Source organism: Xenopus tropicalis, chromosome 6 (genome assembly GCF_000004195.4).
Source record: "Xenopus tropicalis strain Nigerian chromosome 6, UCB_Xtro_10.0, whole genome shotgun sequence".
NCBI lineage: Eukaryota > Metazoa > Chordata > Amphibia > Anura > Pipidae > Xenopus > Xenopus tropicalis.
In genome coordinates, this window is record NC_030682.2 from 65,492,815 (window position 1) to 65,519,408 (window position 26,594).

The 26,594-nt window shown below is 36.6% G+C and overlaps 1 long non-coding RNA gene across 3 annotated transcripts in view; it reads left to right on the forward strand.

Annotated features, from left to right (window-relative positions):
- LOC108647912 overlaps positions 1-26,594 on the forward strand; it is a 75,833-nt gene that overhangs the window by 45,214 nt on the left and 4,025 nt on the right. For 2 of the 3 annotated variants that reach the window (XR_001924782.2, XR_004223297.1), the window contains 6 exons: positions 2,626-2,780; positions 3,566-3,708; positions 4,060-4,101; positions 15,805-15,894; positions 19,384-19,457; positions 26,370-26,495. This is a non-coding gene — a long non-coding RNA (uncharacterized LOC108647912). Of the gene's footprint in view, positions 1-2,449; positions 2,497-2,625; positions 2,781-3,565; positions 3,709-4,059; positions 4,102-15,804; positions 15,895-19,383; positions 19,458-26,369; positions 26,496-26,594 lie in introns of those variants that run through there. The other variant, XR_001924783.2, reaches the window with a different exon arrangement.

The following is a 26,594-nucleotide window of genomic DNA, read 5'->3' on the forward strand; positions in this document are numbered from 1 at the left end:
AAAACGGTGTAAAAAGCTGGGAAAGGTTAAATCTGGGGACGTAAATTTGGGGTTCTACTGTATCACAATCAGTTTAGGAGAGTAGCAGAACTTGCTACAGTAGATTTGTTAAGATATATTTGGTTTGTTGTTTTGTCTTCTGGGTTGCATCTTTCCTTTCATTTACCACTTCTTTTGTAGAGTATTCATATGCCAGTTCATTTATTTTATTTTTGGATAATGTTTCAAATTTGTATTTAACTATTTGTATATGAATTCATATTTATTATAGGACATCATTCATATTATTTATTTAACATCAACATAATTTCAGATGTATAAAGTTTATTAAACCTAAAAATGTAATATTTGTATTTAATAAAAAAACATATACTTTTGCATTATAAAAATAATTAAACTATTTTCATAAATAAAGGTAGCCAGTTTTTTATATGAACTTACTTTTGTAGATAAATTTGCAGCAGTATAATACACATATTTTTGTTACAGCAGTAGAAAAAAAGAGGGGAAAAAGGCAAATAAAGCAGAACTTGTGGCAAAACATGTGTTTTTTATTTTCGCAATATGTTTTGAGCACTGTGGCCCTTTATCATACACACTTGATAAAGTGCAACAGTGTTTAAAAATATGGTGTAAATAAAACACACATTTTGCAGCAAGTTCTGCCTTTTTTTTCTACTTTTTATTTTCTGCTGATGCATGTACTCTTTGGTGCAGGTGTTGTTTAGGAAGTTAGGCAAGCTTTTACCACATATGTGTGATTGTTTTTTTAATTTACATTTTTTTGCCTGTTGGGTTTTTTCACCCCAAGTTGTGCCACTGATTTCTTTGCTAAAAATTCATATATAATTGAAATATTTTCAGCATAATTTTAATCATGGACTCTTCAATTCTGAATTTCAGATCCAGTTTGGGAGAATTAAACAAAACTGTGGCATCTAAAAGCCGCTGAAGATTTTCCATATTACAAAAAGCTCTTTGGAGGAAAATTATGGAAATTGCGAGCTTTTTCTGCCTGAAGACTTGAGCAATAATAAATAGGCCCTTATTGTAGCATTTCAGTGCTGTTTTTTTTAATTTTCTTTGCCATGTGTAGATCTTTGGTAATATATACAAAGGGTGAGGATTTAGGGGTTTGAGCTCAAAATCATGTTTTTTCCTAAAAATTATCAACTTTTTTACTTAATTTATTCACTAGAAGATAGTTTTTAATGAATTTGTTATCTGCATCTGTTTAATGGAGAAAGAAAGGTGAAATCCCTGGGGTGTGCCAAATGTTAGGCACCCCCAGTGATTGGAATGGCTTACCTTTTACCCAAGGCTGGTGCTCCTGTTAGGAGAAAACCGCACCAGCCCAGGGTAGCTGCAGCAAGTGTTTTCCTAATCCTTCTTTCTTCTGTCTTCTGATTCCCGGGACCGGCACATGGGCAGTAGAGTGAAAAAGCCGACTTTTTTTTGTTAAATTTCGGCTTTTCACTCTACAGCACATGGGCAAACAGTGCAAAGTGCAGACACTAGCTTGCAGCGACCTGGGGCTGGTGCCGTTTTCTCCTATCAAGAGCATCAGCCCGGCTTCTCCTTTAATGTCTGATAAAAATAATAGCTTGATACATAGGGGCACATTTATGAAAATGCGATTTCGTATCCCGATTGGGATAAATTCGGATTGGATACCATAATTTCTTAAGATTGCAAATATCACGAATATGCTTACGAAAAAATCATATTAGTCACGATAATATCGTATTGGTGATCTGAAAGTCACAAAATTTTCGTATCCGAACGATCGTAAAATGCAGGAAAACCTTTCCGACTTTGATCCTTCTGTGCATGATTTTGGAAGCCTCCCATAGGAATCAATGGCACTCTGCAGCTCCAACCTGGCCCAAGGAAAGTCACAATAACGAAGCTTGAATGAATCCGAAACTTTCGTACTTGTTGCGACAATACGATTTTGTCGCGTAATTTTTGCAGCACAGTACGGAAAAGTCGCGCTAAATAATGTAAAAATCTACGAAAATACGCACGGGCGTTAGAACGAACGCTCGGAGTGTTTGTGGATTAATTAATCTGCCCCATACTGTATCTGTTTATATTATAAATCTGAATTTGTGAATTTTGTGTCCATCAAGTTCAACCCCTCCCAACAGACTCCATTTTATATATATATATATATATATATATACACACATATGGACCTATATATACACTCACATTTTTTAGTATATCTGTACCAAATCAGATCTTATATGGTAAATTCAAATATGCTAAAATCATGATATACATAATTGTGTGTAAGTAGATTGAGTCATGTGTATATATATATATATATACATACTGTAAAAGTGTCTGATCTGATATTAAAGAAAATACATTTCAGTGAGTAATCTTCAGTGCATAATGCATTTGTTAATTTTAGCTCTTTGCGTAGGAGATGGTATGACTTGAACAGCCGGTTGCAGCCTTCATTAGAGAAAAGCAGGCAGTCTGAGACAGGTGGATCCAAATCTAGCTGTGAATGTGATATGCTTGAAGCTGGTCATTAAATTTTACCTTTAAAATGCAGTTTTTTCTCTTATGGAACTATATTTTTTATTATTTGTATTATTTACTCTTTGCTTCCAGATAGAGCTGTCAAGCTTTTGGGAAACTCAGACTGTAGAATGGCACACTGAACTGTAGATGGGGACATGGGACGAAGAGAGCTTTTGATCTTTTGTGTGGATTTTACCAGTGAGAAGCTTTATAAACAGCAAAAAAGTCATCAAGAGCTAAGAAAGGTACATGATTTGTTTATGTATAATTCCAGCAGTGAATGCTATTCTTTAACATAACCCTAAGATAAATCTTTACTGGCAATGCAAAATGTAAAATTTTCTAGACTAATGCATATTTGTAACTTTGTCTTACTCTTTATTTTCTGTGTAACATATAAATGAACTGAAAATAACAAAGTAAAAATAAAACAATATTCACTACCTTTTATAAAGATTGTTAATATTTAATAAAACATGGTCTCATTACCAACAATTATACATCAAGAAATAATAAAAAAATATGCTTTACAGTTTCATTACATACTAAAACATACCCTTTAGCAACTGCACTGTAAATGAGTACTTATTTTTTAATATTAAATAAAGAAAAAAGCTGTTCCCATTTTTCCATAATTGAAACTAAAAGGAATAATGCTGTGCTTAGAGACATCTTCATTTTCACTACCTGCCAAGCACATCCTGCAGTATTTTCAGAGTGCAGACAAAATAAAAAGGGGTTTAGGAAGAAGCTGATGCTTTCAGTAATGGATATGTAAATTTGATGGCTAGAAATAACCTGAAACCTTTATTACTGAATTTAGAGTTTATGCTTTTTCAAATTCTAATTAAGTTTATTTATTTTGCCCTATGTCTAGTGTGTTTAAGTATTTTGCCCAACAGCGAAAGAGTACTGATTTTATTTCCATTTTCTCTGCATTTAGTGTATTAAGGAAGCAATTTGACCAAAGGTTTTTTTTCCTTAGATAAAATGTAGTTTGACTACATATGTATTTAAATTGTTGTTGCAGGGAACCAACCTTTCTCTTTTTAAAATTAATACCCATTTGGTACAATGTCTGAGCAAGATAAATTGAGCCTAGAAACACCAGAAGAACCAGGAAAAGAATCTCAAACCACCCCAGGCATCATAAATCAAACAGAAGATGAGAAGGTATGTCTAACCAATACAGAGATCCAGCTATATCTAAAACACAAAACTCAAGCTGATAGTACTGTCACATTGCACTCCATTAGATTCCATTGAATGTACCATAGCATGTACCATTTTACTAATGGGAATAAAATCATTAATGCACATTAAATTGCAAATTACTCAAAAAGTACCTTTATGCATCAATGTAGAAACTGTTAGAGCATGATCATTTTGGAGTCCTATTTTTCATACAAAATATAACATACATTTTTGTCTTTTTGTAAAAAAGCAAAATGTTACAGTGTTACATAGATCATTTATGTTTTATCATTCTTTTTTATAATTGTTTAACCTCTTTTACTTATACAGAAACAAAGTATAAATCAGAACCAGCATAATAGAAGACCCAAGGTAAAACATTCATTTTAAATCATTTTCTTTTGTAAACAATTCCGTTAAACTGTTTAGCCTGTATAAACTGACTAGACCACTTCTGACTAGATCACTTCTATGGGGGGGGGGGGGGGTTGCTTTGCTCTGCACCTCTTGCACCTGGCTGTACATCTTGTAAACTTTATTTTCTCTAAATAATCTACAATTGTGCTTACAGTTTCAGTAGTATGCTATCTCAGAGCTGTTTACTTTTGTTTAAAAGTTGAATGGATGGATGTAACCACTGATCTTGATATTGAGTCTACTTTTATATAATTGTCCATACCATACATGATTTAAGTAGGAATTCATATTTCTAGAAAGATCTTACAGAGCAATTAAAACAATTAAAGGAAAACTATACCCCCAGAATGAATACTTAACCAACAGATTGTTTATATTATGTTACTCATTGAAGAATCTCAACAAACTAGAATATGTATATATCAGTAAATATTGCCCATTTACATCCTTTCCCTTGATCCACCATTTAGTGATGGGCTGTGTGTTCCCTCAGAGATCACATGACCAAAAATAATGCTGCTTTAACTGTAACAGGAAGTAGTGAGGAAACAAAAGTCTGAACTCTGTCCATTATTTGGCTGGTATGACCTAACATGTATGTGTGCACTGTTAATCCTATGATCCCAGGCCCTTAATTCTTAATGGCAATTTTCTATTTAGGAGTACCCAATAGAACATACTACTAAAAAAGTATATTTTTATAAAAATGGTTTATTTAGATGAAGCAAGGTTTTACATATGAGCTTGTTTATGCAATATACTTTTATAGAGACCTCTTACGTTGTTTGGTGGTATAGATTTCCTTTAAATGCCAGCTGTCACTTGCTATTAAAGAAAAACTATACCCCCAGAATGAATACTTAATCAACAGATAGTTTATATCATGTTAAGTGACCTATTAAAGAATCTCTCAAACTAGAATATACTTTGTATATATCAGTAAATATTGCCCTTTTACATCCTTTCCCTTGAGCCACCATTTAGTGATTGGCTGTGTTTTCCCTCAGAGATCACATGACCAAAAATAATGCAGGACTAACAGGAAGTAGTATGGAAGCAAAAGACTGAACTCTGTCCATTAATTGGCTGAGGTGGCCTGGCATGTAGGTGTGCTTTGGCTTGTTTGTGTGCACTGTGAATCCTATGATCCCAGGAGGTGGCCTTTAATTCTTAAATTCGCAATTTTCTATTTAGGATTATCCAATAGCACATACTACTAAAAAAGTATAATTCATGAAGCAGGGTTTTACATATAAGCTTGTTAATGCAATATATTTTTATAGAGATCTACATTGTTTGGGGTATAGTTTTCCATTATGTTAAAGGAGAATGAAACGGTATAATCACTGGGGGGGTGCCCAAATGTTAGGCACCCCCCAGTGATTGTAATCACTTACCTTAGACCCTGGGTTAGTGCTCCAGATAGCAGAAACCTGCACTGGCCTGGGGTACCAGTGAGCGAGTGTAACAGCGCCATCTAGTGATCACACATTAACAGTCAATACACAACACCCCTCCCCTCCTAAATAACATAATCCTCTAGGTAGTGGGGCTTTTGAATGGCCCTTCGGGGCCGCTCCAGTGGGACACTGATAACCTCTCCTTGTAGATTGGCCTCAGTGTTTTCTGCTGTCTGATCAGCTGCAGGAATCTCTTCCTCTGGGAAAGCTAGAGGAGTTAAGTCACTTTGCAATCCAGACTGGCCATGGTTACCCTGAGTGTTAGGACAAGCATTGTCCCCTAGTCTGCTCCGCAGCTGATCAACATGCCTTCGAATAACACGGCCATCCGCACTCTTAACCTTGTATGAGGACAGGGCCCGTGGCTTCAACAATGACTGCTGGTATCCATTTTGGTCCTACTGCATAATTTCTGGCATACACTGTATTACCTGCTTCAAACATCCTCACTGTGGAGGTCTGTGCATTCTTATGGAATTGATCTTCCTGTTTATTTTTATAAATCTGTAGCCAAGTCAGGATGCAGTCTGTCCAAACAGGTTTTAAGACATCGGTTCATCAAAAGTTCTGCAGGGCTGCAGCCAGTGCTAGTGGAAGGAGTTATATGCTGCTGCAACAGAAATTTTGCCAGTCTATAATTCCACTCACCATCAAATGCATCCTTTGTAGTCTGGACCATTCGCTCAGCTTGCCCATTTGAAGATGGATGGAATGGTGCTGTTGTAACATGACGAATAAGATTACTTTCCTACTTTCCATAAATTCTCTAAAGTCTGCAGATGTAAATTGTGCTCCATTATCTGATACAATTGTGTCTGGGAGCCCATGTGTGCCAAACAACTTCCGCAACACTTGAATGACTGCATGGGTGGTTGCAGATGCAACTGAAACAACTTCCAACCATTTGGAAAAGGAGTCCACTACAAGGAAGAATGACCTTGAAATGGCCCTGCAAAATCTATATGTAGCCGAGACCATGGGCTCCGAGTCACCTCCCATGAATGTACCCCGGCCTTAGCAGGGGCATGGCGGGTGGATTGGCAAGGAACACAACTTTTTACCCATTTTTCAATGCATTCATCCATTTTAGGCCACCAGACATAACTTCTTGCAAGGGCTTTCATATTTTCAATACCTGGGTGACTCTCATGCAGGGCTTTAAAAGCATAGGTTTGCCCAGCTTTGGGAATTACCACTCTATTTCCCCACAAAAGGCACCCTTTGTATGCAGAGAGTTCATGCTGGCATTTCTCAAAAGGAGACAATACTGGGTCAGTAGCTGTCATGTGAGCAATATCTGATGCCTGTAGAGGGGACTAGGTAAGAACTCTAGGATGAGGACCTCAGACAAGGCCGGTACTTGAAAATCAGGAGTGTTTACAGGCAAACGGCTCAACGCATCTGCATTACTTATGTCTTTCCCTGGGCGGTACTGCAACTCATAGTCATAAGCATTCAGCAATAAACACCATCTTAGCATGCGTGGAGAAATTATCCCAACGGCTTATGGTCAGTAATAATAGCAAAACCTCTGCCATACAAGTACTCATGGAATTTTTTTACACCTGCCACAATGGCTAGAGCTTCCTTATCAATCTGAGCATAATTACTTTCTGTGCTCATGGTCCGTGAATAGAATGCAATTGGAGCCTCACGACCACCACTTAGGGAGAAGCATCACATGTAAGGGTAAGAGGTTTATGCAAATCATAATGTACTAACACACTGTCTGATGATAAAAGTCTCTTGGCATCACTGAATGCCTGCTCATGCAGGGCTGACCACTTCCAGGTAGCATTTTTATCCAGTAGTCAGTGGCTCAGCCACAGTAGCTTTGTCTTTCAAGAAGGAATGGTAGAAATTTAATAGGCCAAGAAATGCTTGCAGCTCCTGTTTATTTTTGGGAACTGGAGCTTCATGAATGGCTTTCACTTTTGTATCTGTTGGATGTATTTGATGTGCACCAACTTTGTATCCAAGGAACTCAACACTTGGTACCCCAAAAACACATTTTTATTTCTTAAGTTTTAATCCAGCATCTGAAAATCGCTTTAATACTGCTCTCACCCTTTCAGTTAATGATTCCACAGAGTCTGCTCCAATGAGGACATTGTCAAAATATGGCACCACCCCTGGCAGGCTGGAAAGAATTTCATCCATCAATTTCTGGAATACGCCTGGTGCAATGCAAACGCCAAACTGCAATCTAGTAGCGTTAAATGCTCCTTTGTGTGTGATAATTGTTTGTGCATCAGCAGCTGCATCATCCACCGGCAACTGCTGGTATGCTTGAGCTAAATCAAGTTTGGCAAATAACTTCCCCTTAGCCAAGGTGCTGAGAATTTGATTGACAGCAGGAATTTGATATGGATGTTCTTGTAATGCCTTGTTGATTGTGCATTTATAGTCAGCACATATCCTTACTTCTCCATTTGGCTTCAGTACAGGCACTATTAGGGTGGCCCAAGTTGGGTGGGTTACTGGAATTAGTGCTCCTTGTTGCACTAAGCGATCTATTTCATCATCTATTTTTGAACGGAGAGCAAATGGTACAGGCCGTGGCTTCATGCGTATTGGGACAACTTTGGGATCCAGTAGGAATGATATTGGTGAGCCCTTAAATTTACCCAGGCCTTCTTCAAAAACACTGCTAAAGTCTTTGATGACCGCTTGCAAAGAGTCTGCTGTTGTATAATTATCTCCGGTTAACTGGATGCCCAGGGGTTCAAACCACTCTACTCCTAATAAACTTGCTCTTTGTCCTTTAGTAATAATGAGGTGTAGTTTTCCTCTGTCTTTTTCATAGTGGAAGTAACAAAACATGCACCCATTACATCCACAGGCTTTTTATTGTAATCCACAAGTCTAACATCACATGGTAAAATAGGTGGGCAATTAGTGGGCCATAATGCATGGAAGGTTTTCTCTGAAATTAAGAAATAGTCACAGCCTGTATCTACCTCCATTCTACACTTAGATCCTTGTAGTATTACATCAGTGTATTTCTTTTTGCGCATTGGCTGATTTTCAACACTATTTATTATTTCAGACACATAGATACCTGTATCTGCCTCCTTCTCAGTGGTGTCATTTTGGATTTTCACTATATGGGTTGCATTCCCAGATAGATTTGCTCTGGCTTGCTTGGGTCTCTGTAGATTATCAGCTTGGCGGCAGACTCTCTGTATGTGGCCACGACGCTTGCATTTGTGGCACACAGCATTTTGGAAACACAACTATGGCACATTACTTTTGCTTGATCTGATACTTGTGCTAATGCAGGCTGCAGTTTAACATCAGGCTTGTTATACACTTGATGCAGCTCCGGTGCAATAACTGATCTGGGTGAGGACTGTATTTCCTTGGAATGCACAGATGCAGCCTCATAAGCAAGTGCTTCCTCCTGGGCCAAAGCAAAGGTTAGGTTGTGCTTTGCTAGCAGCCTTCTTTGCAGTGCTGCATCCCTGACCCCACACACAAGACGGTCCCTTAGCAAGGATTCCAAGCTGCTGCCAAAATTACAACTTTCTGCCAATCTGCACTGCTCTGCTATGTAAGTAGCAATACTCTCATCTGGCTGCTGGCTGTGACTGTTAAAGTGGAACCTCTTAACAGTCTCAGATATAGTGGGTGAAAAATGATTTTTAAACTGCTTAATAATTTCCTCAAATGAGCAGTCACTGGGTTTAGTGGGGGATACCAGAGAGCGCACAATCTCATAAGTCTTTAAGCCTATGACACTCAGCAGCACTGCACGTCTCTGCATAGGGTTTGTCACATTATTTGCTTCTAGAAAGAAATGCAATCTCTCTGCATAGGAATCCCAGGAGGATGGCCTGGCAATGTACAACTCTTCTATGTGGTCCAGGGACACCATTATGGAGCAATAAGGTCTCAAGGTTTCTGTTTACTCACTGACTCTTGTAGATTTTTTTTCATGCGTTAATACCAATCCTCGCCGCCAGTGTTGTATTCTGGACACAGTATTATGAAAGAGGTTCACAGCAGCATAGTAGTGGAACAAACTTTACTTAGAACAAAACATGGCCAATTGGACCAGTGTGGTTAGTGGAGTACCGCAGGGGTCAGTCCTTGGTCCTTTGCTTTTTAACTTGTTTATTAATGACCTGGAGGTGGGCATAGACAGTACTGTTTCTATTTTTGCTGATGACACAAAATTGTGCAAAACTATAAGTTCCATGCAGGATGCTGCCGCTTTGCAGAGCGATTTGACAAAATTGGAAAACTGGGCAGCAAACTGGAAAATGAGGTTCAATGTTGATAAGTGCAAAGTTATGCATTTTGGTAGGAATAATATAAACGTGAACTATCTACTGAATGGTAGTGTGTTGGGGGTATCCTTAATGGAGAAGGATCTAGGGGTTTTTGTTGATAACAAATTGTCTAATTCCAGGCAGTGTCATTCTGTGGCTACTACAGCAAATAAAGTGCTGTCTTGTATAAACAAGGGCATTGACTCAAGGGACGAGAACATAATTTTGCCCCTTTATAGGTCCCTGGTAAGGCCTCACCTTGAGTATGCAGTGCAGTTTTGGGCTCCAGTCCCTAAGAAGGATATTAATGAGCTGGAGAGAGTGCAGAGACGTGCAACTAAACTGGTTAAGGGGATGGAAGATTTAAACTATGAGGTGAGACTGTCGAGGTTGAGGTTGTTTTCTCTGGAAAAGAGGCGCTTGCGAGGGGACATGATTACTCTGTACAAGTACATTAGAGGGGGTTATAGGCAGATGGGGGATGTTCTTTTTTCCCATAAAAACAATCAACGCACCAGAGGTCACCCCTTTAGATTAGAGGAACGGAGCTTCCATTCCATCAGCAGTAAGCGGGCTTTAAGAGCAAACTTTGTAGGCAGCACCATGTGCACTTAGAATGTGCAATAACTGACGGGTTGTGCTTACCTCTTAGATGTATGGCCATGTCACAATAGAACAATGGAGTAGAACAGAATTCATAGCACTCAACTCTTATTTTCTGTGCAATTATCTTGTTTGTTAGCCAGTGTTACCACAATAAACAATGTTTCGGGGTTCTGCACCTCCCTTCATCAGGTTACATAAATGAGTCCACAACACCCTTAATTTGATCCCAGTGCCCCTCCTTCATGCCATCATCAGTGTAGGTGTGTTTAACACCCCAGTGGGTGTGTTAAGTACATTATAAGTCCATACCCAATTTCATAGTTATAGTAGACTGTTACAGTTCAACAAAACCTAATGCTCACTGAATGTGTTAACAAGTATGCAGAAAAAACTATACATAACCAGCAGGGTATGTTATCATTATTCACACTTGTGTCTATTCCCCAGCTGGTTATCTGAGAATAAAATGAAAAAAATACTAGTTTGATTAAAAACATGTTTTTGCAAACAACAACTTAAATTCCACTGCTCATTGAGCCTTTTTAGAAACACAGTATCTAGCTTTTATATGCAGTAGCATTCTCTTTGTAGTAGTAATTTCTGTTGTTTGCTGTCATTATCTGCCTCAACCATTTCCAGTGCAAACCATCACAGTATGTTCCAGTTCAAAAAAGTGTTTGGCCAGTATTGACTCTTTTTTACAACTTTCTTTTCCTCTTGTCTGTTTCTTTTTCACTATTTTGTTTTTGATTTGGTTTATCATTTTTAATGGTACTTTTGTGTTCATGTGATTTTTGTACAGGGGTGGAGCAAAGGGGACATTACCTTCAGAAATGCATGTGGCAAAAAGCTTTAGCTGAATTGTGGTCCCTTGGTGCGGATGTACACAGAAATCCCATGGTATTATACCTGTACAGTGGCTGCAACTAAGAATGTTCTTTTCTATTAAAGTGATACTGACAGCCAATTCATTTTTTTTACACCTGCTGTTGTGTTTTAATTTGTATCAGCTTTAAATTCCTTATAAACTAAATCTAAATCTAAAGTTTTTTCACTTCATAATTATGGTAGCACCAATTACAGACCCACAGAGCAGCCATGTTTGTTCCCCTTTTAAGGGTTTTAATTGAAATGCCTCCCAAGTGAATAAATATGCCCAATCACAAACCTGCAACGCCCCTTCTGCTTTCTGCCGGTGTGTGACAAGCTCAGCTCCGTTGTCTACAGTATGAGGCACATTTACTAATCCACGAGCGTCCGAAAAGCGTCCGAATGCGTTATTTTCGTAATGATCGGTATTTTGCGACTTTTTCGAGCGCTCAATACGAAAAAGTCGCGACAATTCGCGAAAGTTGTAATAGCTATGAAAAAGTCGCGACAATTCACGAAAGTCATAATGGCTATGAAAAAGTTGTGACAATTCACGAAAGTCATAATGGCTATGAAAAAGTCGCGACAATTCACGAAAGTCGTAACGGCTACGAAAAAGTCGCAAAAAATGTGAAAAAGTCGCAAAATGTTCGTTTTCCAATCTGAATTTTTCCCATTCGGATTTGGATTCGTGGATTAGTAAATCAGCCCCTATGTGTAGTGGGGAGGGGGGTGTCAGTATCACTTTAAATATTTACTCGTTTTTCTTGTGAAGAGTTTAACCATATCTTTAGTTTTTGGTTGGTGTAGTTTGTATTTCAATCTTTATATCCTATTTTGTATTTGTCTTTAACCAAGTCCTCTTTGTTGTCCCCCCTTTCGACAAATTTGTCTATCAAAATATCCACCTGTTTTTCAAACAGCTCATTGCTTAATGTAATGCATTTTTGCCGCCCTGGGTCTTTGTGACCTGCCCACATTTGCATATCATGTACATATACTTGTTACTTTACCACAGTCACACATTAACAACATATTTTACTGGTTTTAAAGGAAAAGTAACACTAAAATTTTTAAGTGAAAAGGCTATTCTACCCTGCACCAATAACTGCCCTATCCTGCAAACCCCTTAGTATTTTGAATGCTTTAAAAGAAAATACCTGTTAAAACTTGGCTAAGGCGAAACGCGAAGGAAGGAGCAGGCATCAACTATGCGAGGATCGATTGATCGAGCCTAGCCTTCCTTCTGTATAGGAAGGAGTCAAGCTAGACTCGATCAATCGATCATCGCATAGTTGATGCCTGCTCCTTCCTTCTCTGTATCGCCGTAGTTCAATTGACAGAAAGCCAAGTTTTAACAGGTATTTTCTTTTAAAGCATTCAAAATACTAAGGGGTTTGCAGGATAGGGCAGTTATTGGTGCAGGGTAGAATAGCTTTTTCACTTAAAAAATGTTAGTGTTACTTTTCCTTTAAGGTAAATCACCAGTGATTATGTTTACAGCCCATTATCCCCATACCTATTTTTTAATATCTAATAAATTATCGAAATCAACGTAAAACGAATTATTTTCCAAACATTAATTTCCTAAAATTAATTTCCTTATCTATTTTTTCACTTATGCTGCCACATCTATATCTATATTAGGCCAGAAGGGGTAAGAGTTTTCAATTTTGATTTATAAATCAAAAAGGTTTCCCTTTCCCAAAAAACTTTTACCATATCTCTGCCCTATTTATTTTAGATCTTAAAATGATTTCATAGACCATGATCTGTTTTCTGTTTTTGAATGTTTTTCAGATGATTCCATTTCCCTTGTTCTCTTCCTTTTAGCTTTCTTTTAGTTTGTGCCACATATTGCAAACCACATTAACACTGTATGACATATACATAGAATACATATTAATCAAAATCAAATAATTCACCCATATGATTACTTTTCACTTGTTTTTTCAACTTACTTTAATTAATTTTTCCTTTGGTATTTGCTCTACTTTCTTAATTTCTTTTCTACCTGTTCATCCTTATAATGATTTTCTCTAATTTTTTTCTTGAAATAATAAATCTCTCTAAAATATTCACTTTGCTTTACAACAATTTTTTTTCACTCTCATTATTTGTCCTATTGGTATATTCCTTATCTAGTTTCTGTAAAAACAACTGTTGGGGTTGAAATAGCCACTAGCATTTACTTTCTGTGGTTTCTCAGAATTTACTCTTTCATTAATGCAGGTAAACCATAATCCCATATCTTTAGTGTTTCAGAAATGTCTTAAGATCTTCCTCTACTCCATCCCATACCCATCAATAGGTTTACTTGGAGCAAAGGAAGTTTCCATGGCTGTCCTGCAAAAAAAAAATTTCTTTTAACATAAAATAATTATTTTTAAGAATGAACGAGAGTTATTTAATCAAGAAGTCTCTCTGTACTTGTGTTAGTGTTTCTTGGTGTTCTAAATCCTTTTAATTACCATTATTCCTTTCTCATCCAGGATGTTGTATAACAGTATTGAACATCACATTTTACAAACACATTGTTTTTCCCAAATAATATTGTAAGAAACAGTAATTGAACAAAATCCCGAGATTATTGGCTGTCTGGGGGATTTATTTACAAGGGACCTACTTGCAAGAGCTTCTAATCTAAAGGGTTAGGGTATATTTGAAACATAAAGAATATACCTTGATCAATCAAGATAAATTGAATAGTATTCCCTAAACAGGTGGGTCTTTAGGGAGTGCTTTACATTCTAAAAGGAAGGGGAGAGTCTGATAGCATGAGGCAGGCAGTGATAAAAAAAAAAAAAAAATAAGGACTCGAGGATTTTCCTCAAAAATATATTGATATATTTTTTTGATAACACATCATTCTTAAAAGCATCTATCAAATGCAAAGCAATCCATCAAATGCTCTTTTTTGAATGAGCTGGTGGGATTATTTTTCACTGATTTATAGTCCATTGGGCCACCAAGCAACCTGTAAGCTTTATTCCTATAATCATCTCTATTATTTTGAGCTCTTTTAAGCACTTTTGCAATTTACAGTATTTTTTTTAGCTACCAAAATATTAGCCTAATATATAATGCCAAATATACATATACAGGTGTGGGATCCCTTATCCGGAAACCCGTTATCCAGAAAGCTCCGAATTACAGAAAGGCTGTCTCACATAGACTCCATTTTAATCAAATAATTCAGAATTTTAAAACTGATTTCCTATTTCTCTGTAGAAATATAACAGTATCTTGTAATTGATCCCAACTAAGATTTAAATAATCTTTATTGGATGCAAAACAATCCTATTGGGTTTAATTAATGTTTTACTGATTTTTTAGTAGACTTAAGGTATGGGGATCCAAATTACGGAAAGACCCCTTATCCGGAATACCCTTGGTCCCAAGCATTCTGGATAATGGGTCCTATACCTGTATATATATAATAACAACACCGCTACCTGATGTTCATTTTTACTGATTGTCAACAGTTGGAAAAGGAACCTGTTGTGATGTTTCAAGACCACCACTCCCATTCGCTTGTTTTATCTATACACAAAAACTCTCTCACCCCATAGGGTTGATTTACTAAAGTGCGATAACGCTGATCGCATGATTTTCTGCATTAAAATTGACGCCCAAAAAATGCGCAATTCGCTAAAGTATTATCGCATGCATTAAGTCGCATATGCCATGCGTTAAGTCGCGTGCGCTAAATAGCGCGCAACCGAATGCGTTTATTTTACTGCATTGCTAATTAGCGCACAGAAATAATACTAACGCATGATTTACAAACACTTAGATGCACTAAATATCATATTAGTCTGTGCAAAAATTAACACCTACTTGGAGAAGGCGGTAATTATAGAAAAGTACAGTTCATGAGCTTTTGGCAACACAATATGGACTTTGCAGTGTGATTTATTCAAGTATGTGTAGAGTGATGCAGCCTCCAGTTTGCAGGGAAATGGTAATTTTCAAAAAAAGTCGTTTTACGAACATAATGGTGTATATGGCTAATATGGCGTGCACGCGATAAGTAGCGCATGTGCGTTAATTAGCAAGCGCGACAAGTAGCGTGCTGCGTTCATTAGCGCGCGTTGCGTCAAATACCGCGGAATTGTCCTCTACTCCTCTGTCCACAAAGAGTACCTGCTGCTCACTCGCTGCACCCCTGCCCCTCTCAGTTTGCTACTTTCCTTTTCCTGCTTCCTTTCCAACTAGTGGGGGTGGCCAGGTGACAGGTAAGAAATAGGTAGAAGGAAGGGAGGGGACCTGGAGAGACAAGCCAAATTTGGCAGTTTGGGCCAAACTGTAGCTTACCTTGTATTTAGTTCTGATTGGTCTCACTTGGTTCTTAGTACTATTTAACTGTGTTGTGTTTTGCATCATTTGTTGTCCACTGGTGTAGTCTTATTTTTATGTAGACTTATTTTTCTTCCTGTGTTTTTTAGTCAGGAGCTAAAGGTAAACTTGTGAGAAGTTTGGCTGTTTGTGAAGAACCCTCCCCCAATGTATTTGAAGATGATTTCCCTGGCAATCAGGTATGTTCTTGTCCTCTCTTGGATCATTTCAGATGTTTTGAGATGAATCTCTATATCAATAATTAAAAAAAAACACACACAGCATGTATAGATTGCCTGCACCCAGTGTATATTTAAGTCTTCCCTAAGTCCTACACACTTGAGTCCCTACACTTTGTAAGTGTCACCCGGGGAACTACCTCGCACCATGCAAGGTAGTTTTTATTAACATTGCAGACAATCATCACTGGTGATGTTGCACATAGCAACCAATCAGATCTTTGCTTTTGCTTTCTAACTTGTAGGTGACTGTTCAAATCTAATTGCTGATTGGTTGCTATGGGCAATGCAGCACAAAGCTGTTCTTATTAGCTTATACAGTATATCTAACACTCTCAATTTTCACTAACTTTGCCATAATTATTGGGTCCCTTACCTGACTTCACTAAGCTAACTTATGGCCTCTTGCCTTAGGCTTTCCTGCAGCACCTTCCTCCCCTGGAGTGAAGTCCAAAGAGACAGAATCATGGGCTCCATCCTCTGTTATAGACTAGGAAACAGAAACTAAATCATTACCCATGGGTCTATGGGAATACATCTCTCCACCACAGTATAGTCACCCTTCCTCACAGTGGGGTTGATTAACTCATTCACATTTCCTACAAACCAGATTCCTGTACTTTATGGCCACTGCTTTTAATTGCCATTCACTAGATTAAAGCTGATATCCAGAATTTTATAGCATCAGAGTTCCAATATTAATTACAAATTCTCTTATTATGACTTTTATCTGCTAATTTATAAACATGGAAGGGATGATAAAACTTATTATTAAATTACTTAGGTGGAATATATTATATGATAAGTTAACTATATTAAGATACATCAGTTGACGTTCAACTGTTCAAAGAATTTGGCTTGTACTTAACATACATTTATGCCTATGTCTGTGGTTTAATCTCAAAAAAACAATGGCTATATCTGAAGATGCATGATAATATTTAATCTACTCCTTGCAAGGTAGATAATTAAATTACCACTGCACAGATAATCCCCCTGCACAGACTCCTGCTAACAAAGGGGTGGTATACTGGTAATTCAGTTATCTACTTTGCAAAGCTAGTAGCATTATCTGTGTGCCCATTTTATCCTCATGAAATAACAAAAAACATTGAATTTTTATGATTTAAACAACAATAGTAAAGAGAAAAAAGCCCTATTTATTAAAGTCACGATGAACAAGGTGGAATAATGCACCTTTAATATATATATATATATATATATATATATATATATATATATATATATATATATTAAGAGAAGTGAATATGTAGTTTTTTCTCCATGTTATAGATGTAGTTTTTGATCACCTGAAATTTACATGCATGATTTATAGGCACCTAAACATCTGATTACAACATTAATTTATAATCCAAGATATTGGTTTTATTTAATGCTTGAAATAAGTGTTCTTTCAGTGAGTAAAATATTGTTTGTATTTTTACAGGTTTGAGATTTGTATATTATTTATTTGGTGTTTTTATAGCAATTTAAATGTATATTATATATTATACATTATATTTTACTTTATTTAATATACTACAAAAGAACTTTGCTTTTTCCACTTTTTCCAAGCCAGGCAGGTAGTTCAATTTTAGGCTTAAAATGCTTAATTTAATCTATGTAATGAACTGTTGTTTAGAATGTATGTATTCTGATAAATATGTCTGCATCTTTTTTTTTTTTTTTAAGGTTCATATATTACTATATTTAATTCAATTGAGCTGCAGTTTATGCAGTTTTACTTACATAAAAATTGCATTTATGTATGCAGAATGCATGAACCTGTGCTTATCTATGGCCTCGTCTATATGCATTAGTATTAAAACATTTGCTTTCATCTCTGTGTAACCATTTTTTCCATTGAAAGATATTCTATTCATAAATGATACAATTTTAACATCCACTTACTTAAATAGGAATGCTTTTCAAAGCTGAGCTGTAATCTTCTCTGCCTTTAAATGGGTTAATTGACAAAATGGGTAAATTATGTTACTGAAGGCAGTTTGCAAAGTGAACAAATGCCACAAAGGGCTAATTTTTGCACATAGGTGCTAAATTGCCAAAATGAAGATACCAATGCATTTGGAACAGTCTACTAGAATATGAAAGGAAATGTCACATTGGTTGCTACTGGTAACTAGACTTGTACAATACAGCACCTATAATTGTAGATCAGCCCTACAGGCTTTTTTAATAACACATGAAGTTTTACATTGGCAAAATTCAACATACTTTAGCAGTGCAGGAGTTAAAAATAAAAAAATGACCATTCAGGAGTGAGGAGCAATTTTGCTAGAGTAGTTCACCTGGAAGTTCATTTGAATAATGTGTTCTATTCTTAGCAAGTTTTAAATTGATATTCATGTTTTAGTTTTATAGTTTTTGAATTATGCTTTCTTTTACCTCTTTGGATATATTGTGGTTTGCTGACCTCAGCACTCAAAAAAGCATTGTTCTGTAAGGCTATTCATTTTAGTAATTATTATTACTGAGGGCAAGGTCACACAGGTCAAATTTTCAGCCTGTAGATAAGCGCACCATACATTTAAAAATTCAGCTCAAATATTTGAGTGACCATACACTTAAAACTTCTTCTAGTTGTTCCTGCACCTAGTTGTTCCTGCACCTTTAATACTTATGATTGTCATATAATGTCATCTAAATTATATTGATAAGTTGCAGCGTTGTATGCATGTTTATGTTGGACATTATTTTAAAAAAGATAAAATGTGTCTATGTGAGTATAGGGTGTTAATAAATTTCATGTATCTTAAGATTAATAATGTAATACTATATTTAACTACAATACCTTTTTCTTAGCGCTTATGCCTTTTCACTAAATTGGTTTGTACATTACGCCACTGTAAACTTCTATTCATACATGCCTGCAACAAAGAGCTTTGTTGCTTTGGTATTTGTTGTCTGATGTAAATCATGACATAAGTGTCATTAAATGGCATTCTTTTAACATCTTGATACCCTTGAGAAATTATCATTGTATAAGAAATGATTATTATTATTAGCTAAAAAATTGTAGAATCTACTACAATTGTGCATAAAGCAGTTTATTAGTCATACATCAACACTTGAAGGCTCAAGCAATTATAAATCAGGCCCTTAAGGGGGGATTCACTCTTATTAGTCATTTGAATTGCTTTTTTAAAAATATAGCATTTATATTTATTTAGTAATATTAACAATTTCTATAAACCATGCATAAGGACAGTTGAACACTTTGACATAACTAATTATGATTATTTAATTGTCTAATATATATATATATGTACAGACAATATAAATATTCATTTTACGTATGCAGAAATTAAAGTATATGGATTCCATACTGATGACTGATTTGTTTATTTGACTTGTTGGTTTATAATTGTGGAACAATTGGTGAAAGTATATAAGAGAATAAATTACTCTTTTTTTCTAAAATTTCTCTAGTGATTTTAATGCTCGTGAACGGTTCCAGATTGACAGAACTGGAAACTGCAGTTCTCCAATTATCCACAGAACAGGTAAAGCATGGGCAGCAGTGCAAGGTTAACCCTATTGCCCTTCCAATGTTCTTCAGCCCTCTTCTGGACTGGAGGGGCAGCCTCTGAGGGTGAGAGGGACTTTTATGTTTCAGTCCATGCAATTTTATTTGTTCATTAATTAAGCCAGCTAAGATTTAATTTTTATCCTGTGGACACATGTCCGCTAAGAACAGACTATAAGTGGTATGTTGCTGTGAACAAACAAAACCTGATATTTTACATTGCAAACATATTTATTGGTAATGTGCCTCTTTGAACAGGAACAGTATTATTTTAGCAGTAAATTTACAGGACAATCAGTTTGCACTTGAATATTCTGACAGGCCCTTTAGCATCAAACCATGTATCCAGCTCTTCTAATCTCCAAGAAGGAGATCAGTATCTTAAATATAACTGTGAAAAGCAAAAACATAGCAGATCTAAGCCTGGGTCATTGCATTAGAACTTTTAAAACAGACAAACCAGGCATAAAAGTGCAATTTTACAAGCATTAAGAATGGTATCCTAAAGCTAAGAAGAGTGAGAGCAATAATTTGATCATTCCCCTACATAAGTACCAGATATTTAATTAGCTCCAAACTAGAGTCTACAAAAGTTATGTAATCCTTTTGTCAATATTTTATGTTTCTCAGTATTGAGAACACATATGAATTGGTGATTCCATTAGTGTAACTAAATGCTTTATTTTACATATTACATACTCAGTGACAGGATGAGTCAACTAACTGGATTAAAGGAGGCGAAAGGTTAAAACTAAGCTTTATCAGGCTTATCAAGTAAACTTTATCAGAAAGGTCCTTGTAAATATACCAATAAACACTCAGTAATGCTGCTTTGAGTCCTCTGTCAAAAGAAACACTGTATTCCTTTGCTTCTATTCTGTACACATGGGCTTTCATCAGACTTTCTACTTTCTACTCTCCACTCAAACCTCCCGAGCACACCTGCTCAGCTTGCTCCTCTCCTTCTCCTTTCTCCCTCCTCCCCCGTCCCATCCTTGCTGTAATCTGAGCCCAAAGCGAGCAGGGAGGGATATAGGAAGGAGGAAGCTATGTCACACCAAGCCAATATGGCAGCTGCTTTATCAAACAAACACAGAGAGCTTCTAGGGCTGTTGACTCAGGCATTCTACAGAATAAATATAGCGTTCTTGCTTGTATTATTGTGACTAATCTATTGGGAGTAAACCGTGTCAGTAGCTTTCCTTCTCCTTTAATTTGTTTCATAAACTTTGTTGCCAAACTTTATAGTCAAAACTTAACTTGCTTAAATATTATTTACTTAATAAGTATGAATAATAGAACTGAAGCAGATATGGTTCATGGAGTCTTATTAACATTACCTAGGGTTAAAAATGAAACGTTCCAATAAGGAGTAAGGAATTCAGAGGGTCTCCAAAAATGCAGTTTAGCTCTAGTAACAAAACCAAGGTCTCTCATCATTTTGTACCAGATCACTGCCAGCTTATTTTCTGCACTCATACTGAGTGTGAAATGCAATCATTCTGCTCTCATATTTAAGGGGAGATTTATTAAGACTCGAACGCTCAGAGCGTTCATTCCACACTCCCAGCGTATTTTCGATGATTTTTTCGCACTTGCACGACTTTTTCGTACGCCCACGCGACTTTTTCGTACGCTTGTGCGAAAAATTGGGCAAGCTTCTGCCGCTGTTTACAATCGTTCGGTATGAACATTTCGTGACTTCGGATCGCCAATACGATATTATCATGACTAATACAATTTTTTCGTAAGCATTTTCGTGATATTTGCAATATTCAGAAATTATCGTATCCAATCCGAATTTTTCCCATTCGGGATTCGAACTCGTGTTTTAATGAATTGGCCCCTTAGTGTGAATGCAATCATTCAGAGTTCTAGATAGCATTATGCAACACCATAATTTCTCATTGCTCTTGCAATAAGTTGTCTTGTTTAAAAAGTTAGTAACTTGAACTTTAATTCTCTGAACTATTGCTTAAATACTCACCTGAACTGCTGCTAATAGATAGAATGTACAGCAGGCAAGCCACAGCAAGATGTAGTGTCAATGTTGTTGAGTTTATTCAATGTTTAAATGTTTTTAGCAGACTTAAGATATGGAGATCCCTTAAATATTATCCATTTACCCCGGGTCCTGAGTAATCAGAATAATATATCCCATACCTTTATGTTATGAACAGTATCTATGGCAAGTAGTGATGAGCAGCTCTGTCATGATGAACAACTCTGTCACTCTGTTTATGAAATGTCGAAAAATCTGCGAAACAGCGGAAAAAATTTTTAGATGTGCGCAGCTATTTTTTGTGACAGCACATCAAAAAAATGACAAACACGTCAAAAAACTCTGCATGCCACAATTTTTTACACGCACAACAATTATTTTTATGCAGGTGACAATTTTTACGCAGCAAATTTTTTAGTGAAATAATCCGCCAAAGGTGAAACTCAGAAATTCCCCGTGCCGAATTATTTCACCCATCACTAGTGGCAAAGAACAATTTTTTTCACTATTATTGCTAACAGCAGCAAAGTGAAATCTTCATCCTTATATTGATAAGCCTAAGGTGCTTTGGCTGTAGCAAAATGCAATATGTATGTTTAGAAATGCAAGAAGCCTGACTGGGGAAATGGGAGAGCTTGAGGTACTGGTGCTAGAGGAGAAATGTGAAGTAATTGGTATTGCTAAAACATGACTGAAGAAGGAACACAACTGGGCAGCAAATATAGGAGGCTATACTTTGTTTCAGCGGGGCAGGGAAAATAGAAAAAGAGGGAAGGTACATACTTTAAAGGAGCAGTAACACCAAAATATGTTAACAAATAATCCCCCCCAAAACTGCTATAGACATAGGCAAGGCATACTCTCCCTTGGATTTTGTTAAATAATCACCTTGAATTTTATTTGCAAAATACCCTGTAGCAGGAGGATGAAAAAGTCAACTTTGATTACTCTTTGCACTGAATCAGAAGTTACAGTGGCTTTACAATGAAAGACCTAAACTACCTAAGCATTTTTTCAGCAGTTGCAGTTTATGTTTTCATCCCTTTGGGCAGTTTTGGAGGTTATTTGATCATTCGTGCTGCACCAGATAGGCGCACTGATAACTCAATAGCGCAATCTAGGCAGTGGTTCAGTTTGCATTTTTCATTTTCTCAGACTTCATTTGGTATGGTACCTATGGACTGGAGGAAATCTGGTGTAATTACTATATTAAAAAGGGATTTTGATCTCAGCCTGGCAATTATAGGCCAGACTGACATTTGTGGTGGGCAAGTTATTTCAAGCCTTGTTAAGGGATCACATTTAAAATTATGTTCTGGAGAATGGCATTATGAGCAGTTATCAGCTTGACTCTATGAAGCCATGTCAGTCGAATTTGATTGCTTTTTATGATGAGATTGGTAAGAAACTGGACAGTGTGGCTGCAGTAGATGTGATCTAACTTGCATCATTAGTACTGCATGTATCCCCTCTGCTTGCCAGCACCATCACATTTTCCTAAAGCAAATAGCAGCTTTCACCCGGTGCCCATTTTTCCTCTGATACATAATCAGATACATTTAAATCTGCAAACAGCATGAATGCACAAAGACCCTTATTCAGCATACATTTCACTATGCCTTAGGCATAGAGGTGGGGCAGGCAATATATGATTGACAGCTGGGATTTTTAAATGCTTTTATAATGGGTATGGATGTGTTAATAAAAAAATGAGTTTGGGTTTCATGTTTAATTTGAAAAGGACTTTTATTATACAGCTTTTTATGTCTGGGTGACAGGTCCACTTTAACCTCTTATGTAAGGAAACCTGAATCCAGACATAATGGTATAAGAACCCTTAGGACGTGCACAATAAGCCACCTGGGCAAATAACAACCACTGGTTGGACCCGTTGCAAATTGGTTTATGAATTGCTTTTTAATTTTTATGAAATTGTGTAAATTTTGATCATGGAAGAGTGATTGTGAATATGAAATTGCAATAATTAAATATATAGGATGAATTTTAATATGTATCTATAAATGAATTATTTTATTATTGATTATGTCCTTCACCAACTTGAATTATTGATATATTGAGACTTATAATTGAGTGCAGTTTAGAGGGCGCTGTTCTTAACAAATTATTTAAGATATCTATATAGCCTGACGCATCACCACCATACATGGCTTAATTCAGTCTATTAAGGCAGGAGTGCTCAAAAGCATTAAACGTACTATCTGAAATAATGTTGTGAACACTGAACGGAGGATTTACAGATGAGGTTGGAAACTCCTCTAGAATAGCTTAAATGTAAGGTGTGGGATTCACAAACTGACCTTCAATTTCCCTCTCCATCTTTCTGCCTCCCAAGTGTGTTCCCTTATTTTCATCACGTCATGCTTAAGAATGATGAAATCAGTTTTAACCCTTTAAGTGGCAGCCGAATTTGGCATTTCGGTTCCCCCCAGTGCCAGACGTTTTTTAAGCATTTTGTACTCATTCACTTTAACAATGTTTTTTGATAGGAAAACCTCCATGAAACTAGGGAAATTATATATTGTTTTTTTCGTCATTAATTGGGCTTTGACATACACACTGAATTTTATAACTTTTCTGGAGATAAGATGTGTATTTTCGGTGAAATATGTAAAAAACAAAAATTATAAAAAATTTCTGTATATTTTAGTTTTTTTTCCATAGAAAAGTTGATTTTACACACATTTTTGTTGTTGTTTGTAAAAGCCCTGATACTCCCAAGTCCAATGATACCAAATATGTGGTGGTAACCCACTGTTCCTGTCCAGAAGTAACCCCCAAACTAAAGCAGTACTTTGTACAATATCACACCAGAACAAAGTGGAAAAGCGCTTGTAACAGTTGATGCAGCATAACTTATATATAAATCTAAAATATCCCCTCATGTTTGGTATTTTTCGAAAACTGCAGACCTTCAGGTTTCTAGGTGCAATCTAGTTTTCACTCAAAAGCCAAATACTTTTTGTCAGTGCATCATGAAATTTGGAGCTTTTTTGCATTTTTATTTTTTTTCTAAAACGTAAACTTGGACGCAAGATCAAATGTGGATTTGGAAAAAAAAAATCTCAGAAAGATTTTCGGACCAAGGCACATTTGAAAGACAAACTTCTCCCGAATAAAATGATGCCCCATGTATGGGTGCACATAAAGAGGTGGCCACCAAATGCCCCCAAACAGGGGCAATGCATAAGGGGGGGCTGCGCTCTATGTGCACTACCCGCAGTTATTTAGTCTAAACACCCCCATACCTGTGAAATAACCCCCGCAAAATATATATTTCCAAAAAGTGCACACCTTCAGCTATTCAGAGACACCACTCTTCTCTTTCTAAATAGAAAATTGTTGCCGCAGTCCCTTGCAGAAGTTAGTGCTTTGGTCAGAGATCAAGGAAAAACCAGATACAAACCTAGATTTCTCCCCAAAATCTCCATGACAACTAGCAAAATCTTATTAAACATCAATCTGCAAGTTCCCCTGAATAAAACGATACACCATATGTATGGGTGCACATAAAGATGTGGCCAAATCAAATCACGAAAATGCAATAAAACCACTAAAAGCAATGAAAGAACAATAATTGCAATGAAATCGGTGGTCAGAGCCCTGGATCCACCAATGTCACTGAAAAACCAACCTTTTTTGGGGCACTAAACATGCAATAAAGAACAATGCAAAGAAAACACAATAAAATAAGTAAAATCCAATAAAATCACCTAAACCAAAAGAAGATCTACCAATGTCACTGAAAAACCAACATTTTTTGGGGCACTAAACATGCAATAAAGAACAATGCAAATGTAATAAAATCAAATCACGAAAATGCAATAAAACCACTAAAAGCAATGAAAGAACAATAATTGCAATGAAATCGGTGGTCAGAACCCTGGATCCACCAACGTCACCGCAAATTCAGCACCCAATAGCAATAGAAAAGTTAAAATGCAATAAAATAATTAAAAAACAGAAATCAATTATGAAAACACCAAAAAAACACAAAAATGCAACCAAATAAATCAAATAATTATAGAACAAGATCATAAATAAAGTTTTAGTGAAAAAAAGACTGCCAAAGAAAGCAAAGAAAGAAAGAAAAGAAAAAAAAAGTGTAAGTGTGTGTGTATGTGTATGTGTGTGCTTGGCAAAGTTGTCTGTAAGTGTGTATGTGTGCAAAAGTGTGATAATGAGAAAAACAGAAGAAGAAATAAAAAAAATAAAAAAAAACAATTAGACAGTTTAGATACAAATAAGCAAAATAAACAGTGGTGTAGAGTTGTAGTTCAGCTCACCCATGGCAGGCAGTCGGTCAGGGACGACCAATCCGGCAGAAAGGCAGCAGGAGGGTCCAGCAGTCACACGTGCAGGCACGAGAGGAGGAGGTGATGGTAGGGGGGGCGCTATTTAAAGGGACAGCAGTGGACACGTCATCATCGCGTGCCGCGACTGCTGTCATTGGCTAAGGGACCCGATCGGCGGCGCTGGGGGGAGCCGATCGGTAAATATGTGCTTATTTGCTCGTTGCCTAGGGGGTTGTGCTTTAAAAGCGAGCGCAGCACTTGTAAACCCGAAAGTGTTGCAGGATGTAGATTCTACGTCCTGTGGCACTTAGGTACTTTGGTACCCAGGACATAGAATCTACATCCTGTGGCACTAAAAGGGTTAACTCATCAGTCATAATATTAGTGCTGAGCGATTGTTTGTTATTGACAGTTGAAACAAATATACCCAATTGGTCATCAACTGATCTATTCTAAATGCTTAATAAAATGGTTATAATAAGAAAAATAAAACCAATTGAAAATCTAGAAGATCTGTTAATGCATTTTCATGACTTTTTAAAAACCATAACACTGTATTCTTTTCTTCTTTCAGCAATCACTATAAAAAAACACTCAAATGTCATCATACCAAAGGATGCTTATACACAGAAATGCAGCTTATTTTGGAATGGACCATAATGTTGGGAAGCATGTAATATTAACAGGACCAGCAACATAGGTATGTAAGTAAAAAAATAATACTAAATCTAAACTGATACATTTGATATGGATAGCAAAATGTATCTCCTGGTTTTCTCTGAACTTGGGGCAAGCAACA